This window comes from Crocodylus porosus, unplaced genomic scaffold, assembly GCF_001723895.1.
Source record: "Crocodylus porosus isolate Cpor-Errol unplaced genomic scaffold, CroPor_comp1, whole genome shotgun sequence".
In the NCBI taxonomy this organism is placed as follows: domain Eukaryota; kingdom Metazoa; phylum Chordata; order Crocodylia; family Crocodylidae; genus Crocodylus; species Crocodylus porosus.
Window position 1 is genome coordinate 12,966,357 of NW_017728913.1, and position 10,001 is coordinate 12,976,357.

Consider the following 10,001-nt stretch of genomic DNA (forward strand, 5'->3'; position numbering starts at 1 on the left):
ATGCAGTACTCCAGCTGTGGCTTCACCAAGGCCAAGTACAAGGGGAGAATGACATCCCAAGATTTGCTTGAGAAGCATCTATGGATGCAAGGCAGCATTTTGATTACTTTACTAGCTGCAGCATCAGTTTTTTTGGGTAAAATCAGGTTATTCTTCTGGTATTTCCTCTTGTTTGTGTATTCTTGTATCTATGTATCTCAACATATGGGTGCAGATTTCTTACATTTGCATTTGCTTTTATAGTAAACCTGTTATCTGTAGTTTTTTATAAATTACTGCTGTCTGTGGTAAGTGTGATTTCAGAGTCTTTGACCATACAGACAGGCCTTTTTCAAGGAAGAGGGGATCTATTGTTTCTGGGCACAAGGGTGGATTTGCACTGAATTTGAAGGATTATTATTACTGATGCTGCGAGCTGAGAAGCATGGACCTGATTTAGCTGTCAGGGCTGAAGTTGCATTTACAAGACTGGAGGTTACAATAAGCTGTTTCTTATTTGTAATCTGAACAAATCTCAGGTACCCAATAAACAAAGAATGGTACACGGTCTCTTCTAGGCACTGTCCCTTTCAACAGAAGACTCCACTCTTTACACATGAAAGAGGATGTAATGATTGGTCAAAACATAGTCACCTCAGCAAACCTGTATGAAGGAAGAGAGTTCTGGGATACTTCTATTTAGTACTCCCCTCCTCATAATACAAGTAAATGTACTCTGGGGGCCTGGGTCAAAATGAATGGCTGCAGTGGGCTTTGGATTCAGTCTCTTAAATTTAATGGAGGATATGATGGTGAATTGGCTAGCATGGCTAGTATGTCTCGGTGTACCAGAGTTGGCATATATGATTCCATGTCCACTCCTCACTAACTTTTGTCTGAAGGTTAGTGCCATGGGCAGATTTAGGATTTTGTAAAGGGCAGGTGCAGGAGCAGCATCTGGTACCCCTAGGGACTGGAAGGTCTCAGTTCCCTCCTTCTCCATCCCAGCAACCAGGACAGGCTGAGCATGCCACAGGAGCAACAGCCATGGACTTTTAAGTCCTCAAGTCAGGTAAGAATCCTGTCCTTGCTCTCAGAGCCTTCTCCCTTTCCCTCCATGCTCAGTTGCATGTCTTCTCCCCTCCCATACCATTTGCCCCTTCCCTGCCTGCTACTGCTGCTGTTCCCGGCTGAGCCTGGCTCCCTTCCATCAGCAACGGTGGTGAAATAGGAGTGGATGGGAGGGGATGTGCAAATGAACATGGAGGGGAACGGAAGAGGGGAAAGCTTACCCTGGTTTACAGTTAAAGTCCCCACTGCTGTTCCTGCAGCATGGTCTGAGAGGGTGGTATAACTGTGCCACGATGCCCCCTCTGGATCTGCCCCGGTCTGAAGATGGAACAAGATACACCCTTTCAAGAGTTAGTACTGACCATTGTTGAAAAGGTCCTGAACAGCAAGCTTGAACAAATTGCTTCAAGTTCTCAGTCCCTTGAAGCTTGTACAAGCATTTGCTAAGCAAGAGCAACATCAACTTTCAGTGTTTCAAATTTCATGGTATGTCACACCCATTTTGATAGGTAAAAATGACTTTGCAAAGTGTAAGGTAGTAGAGTCCAGTTAATGACCCAGAATCAGGTCCTTCTATATATTCTCGTTTGTGATGTTTGATGTACTGTACCAAATATCATGTTCTGTGTCACAGCTCTTGTTTACCCTAAGACATTTACATGACAAAAATGAGAACAGGTTAACTAAATAATCCATAGCAACAACTGCCTGTCTCAAAGGGGGAATCACTGTATGCAACATAATATTTTAGAATACTTATATTTTTGTCATTGCTGCTTGTAATACAGCGTACAGCACAAGACCATTATCACTTCCTATGGGTGTATAAGGTCTTTTCCCTCTGGATCCACACTGTGGGGTTATTTCTGGCTGTTCCAATTAGCTATACACTAGGAAGAATGAAGAGAGTAGGCACTACTACCATGGCAACGCTTGGAGGCATTACATGTCAAATAGTCATGAGTGGTCACTCATTTTGGATGCCTCCAGATATATGTAAACAACAGAGTGCAGTGCAGTGTAGAGACAGTTAATTTAGCTTTAAACAAGCACTCCAAACTCTCATGCAGTTCAGGCTGGAGAACACAGCTCCTGGGTGCAGCATTTACATGTGCACCCAGGCCTGCAGCAGTTAGAGCTGGGTGGAGCAGTTCGAGGCTGGCAGGAGGCGTGGGAGGTTGACCCCGGGTTCTGGAAGGTGGTGGAGGGGCTGGGTGGGGCACAAGAGTGCTGAAACTATGGAGCTGTCTGGCTGACCCCCTAGCCTGCTGCCAGCCCAGGCTGCAGCAGTTAGAATTGGAGCAGAGCAATTATGGGCTGGCAAGGAGCTCAGGGGGTCGGCCATATGGCTCCGCAGTTTTGGCACTCTCATGTCCCAGCCAGCCGCTCTAAGGCCCTCTGCTACCACCCAGAGCCTAGGGCTGACCCATGAAAGCCTGCTGCCAGCCTGGGACTGCAGCAGTTTGAGCAGTTAGTTCCAGGCTGGCAGGGGGCATAGGGGTCAGCCCCACGTGGCAGCAGAGAGGCTGGCTGAGGCATGAGGTTCTGGGTCCTGCCCTACAGGCTCCCTCCTCCCAGCTGGCAGGGCTGACCATGCTGACCAGGTGCAAATTGTGCCCGGCAGTCATTGTCTACACATGCATTTAATCACACATGTTTACAAGACTGTAGGATAGTATATGGCCCTGACACTACTATCCTATAATGGAGTAAATTAATTTACTGTACCCTAATTCTGGTGCATGTGTAGATGGTAACACTTTACTGCTGAGCTAATTAGTCAACTCCGCAGTAAAGCATGTGTAGATATGCCCCCTGAGAAGTGGCAGAGTGAATCAAACCTGTGCAGAGTTCTGTGCTGCTACAACTTGGTTGGTTTTGGTACTTGGCTACTTTCTTTATGGCTAATGCAGATGTGTCTACACTATACAGTGATCTGCAGGGTAGAGACATCCTCAGTTTTTGGGCACCTTCTCAGGGGCACCTGGGTTGTTTACAGTTGGGCATTTGAAATTGAGGCATCCAACTTCAGAGGCTGTGTTAAAGAACATTTTGTGATTATGCACTACTGCAATGTGGTTAATTGCAGGACAGTTGCATCTGTTCCTTCTTGAAGGAAGCCTGTTTTATCTTCATTCCTCTCTTGTCTTTGTTTCTCGCCTGGGAGGAGTAAAGATATTCTGACATTCAAAGCTAGTATCACACTTCAGCCTGTCAGCTTTTAAAATGTTTGTTCTGTCTCCAAATCTGGAGGCTGAGGGGAGTGCCCAGTCTGGATTGTGAGCTACATTCTCATCAGTAGACTTCACACTGTCATCTTTTCCACTCCGTTTGCACAGTAATAAGTAAATACAAGTATTATTTTGTTTAAAGTCAGGCGAATGAGGCAGGGAGTAAAGCAAGCTATAGAAAGCTACATGGTGAGTCAGAAGCAGAGCCAGATTAAAATGGGGACTTCCAAATATCCAGTTCTGCAAAACTATCCTAACCACCTACTTCTTTATCTATCTTGGACTACTCAAGGCTGGTAGTCCTTGGACTACTCAAGGCCCCAGGCCACCCCTCTCCCTGCTCTGTGTCTGGCCTTATGCCCCCTGCCCCACCAACCCATGTCCAGCTTCGTGCCCCTGAACCCCCTGCCCTATGCTGCCACCACTCCGCATCTGACTGCACTCCGCCTCCCCCTGCCCCCCACTCCACGTCTGGCCCCATGCCACCCACCCCTGCTCCCGCCCCACTCTGCGTCCACCTGGCCCGTTCTGCTGGAGCCGTGCCCTGCCCATTCTTGACAGGCATTTCTGACGCAGCACTGGCTGGATCCACGCCCCTCAAGGAACCATTCCCCCCAAGAGCATTACAGACAGACACAGAGACAGACAGACTAAGCCCTTTATATATATATAGAATGAAATGAGATATATCTTGTATGAATGAAATAAGATATATCTATATCTATATCTGCCTTATTCATTTGTCTATAAAGGTGCATATCTACCCTACCTTCTGACTGACTTCAGAGTAACACAGCTCACTACCTCTCTCTGCTTAGGGCTAAAAAAGACATTCTTCTCAACATCCTTTTTGTGGGTCTTGGCTTTGCTTTTCATACCTCTCTGTTTTCCCCTTAACCTGTTTCATACATTTGGCAAGCAAAATGTTTATGCTATCAACATTTTTAGTATCATTGACGTAGAAATTATGTTCTTTCTCATCCAATTCACTGTCCCTCTCTGTGGATTGTCATGAATAGTCTATGCTGCAATCCTTCCCTCACACTCTGTGGCAACAAAAGCATCTACTCTCCTGGAAGAGTTATTCTACTTCAGCTGAGTTGAGTAAGACTTCTGCCTCCACCGGGCAGTTGACAGAAACCTCATGTAGAAACTAATGCACCTTCACCTGCTGGTGTCTTAACCAGAATTAATTTCACACTCTGGCTGAGCACAGCTGCTAAGCAGAGGTGCCAGAAGTGCATGGATGTACATGCACACTGGTTGGCTTGACAATTGCAGCTGCTGGCTCCTGCTAGAACTCCCTGCCACAAGGTCAGGTATATTTTCTGTTTACAGGGGAGATCAGCTTTACTCATATGGAATAGCTGAGTTATTCATGACAGAGACTGAGAGCAAGAAACCTAAACTCCCTTGCCTCTGCCATTTATTAGTACTCTTGTCGAGGCACTAAAGGGCATGCTTTTTCCAGCTGTTGGTTCAGTTGGCTTCACTTCACTTTTTCCCATTGAGAAGGTATTTATATGAAAAATCTGGACCTCAGAGCTTCCATAAGTTGCAGTCACTGGAGCATCCAGCTAGGTTTTCCTATCCTCTTTGTTCACCTCTTCTTCTTTCCACTCTGTTTGCCTGCTTTATAAATCCAGGCAATATCTTTTGATAGTTTCTGTTGTCCACAAAAAAGAAGGCAGATTTTGGCAATCTCATCATTGTTATCTCAAGCAGATGAGCTAATTATTTCCTGGTACTCAATGGGAGTTCATTTGAAATCGTGAAGGCCAAGAACAAATTGAGGGTCATTTCAGCAATGTGGGGACCTGCCATTGCTTGTACAGTAGTACAAAGGCTTTTCTTGCATTCATGCATTTTGCTTAGATTTAGAATAGCACAGTCACACGTTGAGTATTTGGAAATTAGAACATAAAACTGGGTTATAAAAATAAAGCATCAATATGGATGCCGTTAGAGATAATTATTTTATCAGATATAAGAGGTGATAAAAAAAAGTTTTCATACCTAAGATTAAAGGGATGCTGTATAATGAAAGCAGATTTAGTTTTCAATAACGCTTTGAAGTTTTGTTTTTGAATTAAAACACAAATTACTTTTATCTGATTTCAATTTAGTTAGGATTTTTTGTTCCAGTAATGCACAGCACAAAAGCATAGCTTTACAGGATTAATTTATTAAAACCAGCAGTTTTCTCCTACATGATAGCCATGAGACATTTAGTAACAGAGATTTTAAGGAAACAAAGTGTTTGCAGAAATGTCATTTTAAGTTGAGGAATAATATTGTAGAAAAGAATTGGGATCCTAAAACTATACGAAATATCTATATATATTCATGATATATTACTGGCGATTAGGTGTGTTTGCCACATTTCACACCAGCATGTTTAAAATTTATGATTCTCTTGTTTCTTCAGGCTGCAGGTCCAGTGAAGGATTGTTTATCACGGAATTTGAAAATATCACTAAGCCATCTGTCTAGTGCTTCCTGACTACTGCTACCAAGTTATGCTCTGAACATATAATTATTTTCATCCAGAAAGCTCAAAGCTCTTTACGAAGGTGGATGAGCACTATACTTCTCATTTTACAAGTGGGAACATGAAAAAACAAATAAGTAAAGTGACCTGTCCAAGATCACACAGAAATCCAGTAGCAGATGTAGAGCTAGTGGTATATGTTTTGACACAGCTTGCCGATCTAACAGGAGACCAAAAGGAATAACAAACAGGAATTTTAAGGACTCTTGAATACTTAGGCCCTCCTTCCCTACACTGCCAGGCTGATTCATTAATATTATTAACCTACATTGAAGGAGCAACTACAGGCCCATTGGGTTAGGAACTATACACATGCATAAGAAAAGTGATTTTTGCTCCAAAAGAACTTAAAATGTCAGTGTACAAGCCACCCTGGTTCATACAACAGGTAGACACGAGGAGCACATGGATATCCATAAGACCGTGCTGGTTATCATGATAAGCAGGGGTAGAGATGCCTAACTGATTAAAAGTCCTCTCCTTAGCTGACTGGTAGAGCATCAGCCAGCACGGGAGTATAACTTTTGGCTTCCCTTACTGAGATCCCAACTGAGTCATCTTAAAAGAAATAATTACAATAACAACAAGTACTACAGATGAAGAAAAGGGTTAGTTTGTATTACAGCAAGGCTCAGTACATCCAGTGAGTTTGATTTCTTTATGGTTGTAATTTCATGGTTAGCACACCTAAAAGCAAAAGGTGTGAGAAGAGAGGAAAAGAACTTATTATATTCAAGTATTTCATTTTTATTTGCTTTTTTAGTTCTAATGAAAGGGGGAATGCTGTTACCCAAATTTTGTTTATAATTGACTTAAAAAAAGAATGTCAGACCTCTTTTGAAAGCAGGCTGGAAGAACATACTAAAAGGATTTTCACGGGTCCATAATTTGTATTCATAACTGGTCCCCTAACAATTCTGAAGCAGATTTTTTTAGGGGTGGTGATATAACCTTTCATAAGAGGTAGACATTTTTATTCTCAAATTAGCTAGTTAACAGTGTTGCCAGCTGTGTGACATAAACTAGTGTTCCCCTTCTGGGCAGGCAGATAACTAAGATCAGGAAAAGTAATGTCCTCTGCACAACTTCATATTTATCACCACTCTTATTCTTGATTGCCTGCAACACCTGTTCACAGTCTCTGGGAGGAGTACATGAGACAACCAAAGCTCCTTCCAGGCCCCTCTTTCTATTTATTCTTGTATAGTACGACACAGCACTCACAGTCTATAAAATCCAGCTCATCCTTTATTTTTATTGCTTAGTTTATTACTTCTCTGAAATAGAAATGGCTGCTTCTAGTTATTCTCTATATTTCTATGGGATTTGATGTACAGGATCTCTTTTCTGCTGCCCTGGTGTTATGTAGGAGGTCCCAACCCTTAGTGGCATGGCTAAAGACTACTTATTGTGATTTAAATATAAAGAGAATTCCTATCTCAGGCTCCAGTCCCTCCAACAATTGTTTAAAATGGCAGTCTGTGCAAGAGAATAATGACTCAGCCACATAGCAAAGAACACACAGGAGCATATGTGCTAGCATTGTAAAGGGAGGAGAAGAGAACTGTCTTGCCTCCAGTTATGTCCCTAGAAAGATACCGAATTTTGGCTAAGAAAAGCCATTTTTATTTATTTTTATCTATTCATTAAAGCCTGCTTCATGGATTCTTATTACTGCCTTTTGGGGTTTAAAGCTGTTCATCACACTCTAGGATCTGTTGTCCCCAGCAGAGATTATTAGCCATTCAAATTACCCTTGCCTTCTTGTGATGTTGATGATGCTGATTGTAACATAGTGGGATTGAGAAAAAGGTGGATTCTGTTTCCTTACATCTCTATCCCTCACCCCAGCTTGCCATGAAGATCCTAAAGTCTCCTAGTGACAGTTGTCTATGAAAAGTTTTGGAGCACTATAGCTTTGCAAATCTGAAACGGATGACATTTAAACAGCAGGAAACAGTAACCAGCGTAAAGACCTACAATTCTATCACAGCAGTGTTTCCCATTTAAAGTACATTTAAAGCAGACTCGTAAAAAGAAGGCTATTAAAATGAAGAGGTCATAGCACAGTCACCTTTCAATTTGTAATGTATTTATATTGATAAGGTCAGTTTATATACCTCACTTGGTCTTGTCTACTGAAATCTGGCTGATCCAAAATCATAGTTAGCTGGAGACAAAAGGATGCTAAGGGGGAAGCCATTAGGACTAATTCTTCAAAAAAAGTTGACTAAAGGTGCACTTGGAAACCTTGTATCTATATTAATTGTTCAAATAATCCTTATTTTTGTAGATACATATGAATATATGCATACAAAAACATTTGCTGGACCAAACACTCTGGTGATTAGTGCTATATAAAACAAATCCTTAGATGGATGAATCATGGCTTCTGTGAACAACTAGAGGCAGATTTTCAAAATTATCCAAGGGATTTAGGAAACCCAACACTGACTTTTAACAGGATGTCTCCTCTTAAATCTCTTACCTGCTTTTGAATATTTCTTTGTAAGGATCTTTAGTCCTTTATATACATTTTCTTCTCTCTCAGTCTACCATCCCATTGCTTCAGTGAAGGAGCAGATGTGACCCTTTCCACTGGTCTCAGCCAGTGCAGAAGAATTAGATCTTAAGATCTTGTATAGTTCCAAGGAATTCTTTGATCAAATTGTACTTAGTCTGTGACTCTATATCAATTCAAAATTCATCCAAATGCCACTCAGGCAAGCACTTTCATGATTTAAAAAATATTGAACATGGGTGTCTATTAACACCCACTGATGATGGGATAAACTCACAGAGCAGCTCTCTTATTGCCTCTAGTGAGAGCTGAGGATGTTTCAAGCATCACAGAGCTGGGTCAAGAAGCAGAAGATCTAGAAAGAAAAACTGACAGTTTAATTGTCAAACTTAAAGGGAGAACAAAAAACTAAACAAGATCTTGGAAATTTCATTTGATATGTAATTGTTTAGGGTGTCCACACGTTAATTTTTGCCATAGATGAACTTAAGAGTGACAGCATCCCAAAATATATTGTTATTACATGATTGCTGGAATGGTAAAAGGTCAGCTGGTCTATAAAGGCACAGATGTGTTCAGAAACCTTATGATCTTGGAAGCACACAGTACACGGGCAATTCAGTCAGCTCTGTGCATTGTAGCACCCAGCAACTCAGGAGCACTTCAATTCTTATGTACTTTGGCATGTATTTTGTTCAGATGAGCAATATGCAATGCAGAATTCTTCAGGTTAGCACTGGGTTGTGACTCATGACAGAACCTCTTTCATGAGTGTTACAAAAGTTGCATGCCTGTGAAATGGCACCACACAAAATATTCCTGAAATAATAATATATAAACTCATCTTTATATCTTTTTTTTATAGTTTGTTATCTTTGCTCATCATATAAAAAATTGGAAGTTGTCCTTGAAAGACTTGGCTATCAGCTTAGGTTAGGAGATGCCTATTTCTTTTTGGAAGTCACGGAAAATGGAGAGGAAAAGTCATACACATCTAAATGTATCTGAGGAAAATCCTAAACAAGAGAATAGAGATAGAATGCTTCTAATTTATTTATCAATTTATATAATGAGGTCAGGTTGTAGGTACATCACTTTATAAAACGCATAAAAGCATAGATTTACTTTTTTCAGAATGGAGAAAATTATCTATCTCACATAGATTTCTAGAGTCTCAGCTACTGTAAATCAGATCAGTATGTCTCAATGTTTTTAACAGCATTCTAGTAGTCTCTGTCAACAGACAGATTTCAGAAACCATTACTCCTCCATGTAAGTTTGTTATATGGCACCAGTCACCAAAGTTAGGTAAGATAAATACTTATGTGTGCAAATACTCAGTTACATGTACAAAAATAAAGATTATTTGCATAATGACTTTACATTTAAAAAATTGCAAGTGAATTTAGCTCAAGCCCAGGCCACTTGTGAGTTGCACAGGGAGCTACATCACTATAGTTTATAAACTATTCAAGTACCTCTGAGGCACGTTTCATCCTGGTGATTGGCCCTGAACAGCAGTTAGTATAGTCATAACAGCAATCCCTTTATCGACAAAGTGATCATTTTCAAGCCTTGTCTCAATTAGGAGTTTGTATTCATAGAATCATAGAAGTAGGGTCAGAAGGGACCTTATAGATCTTCAAGT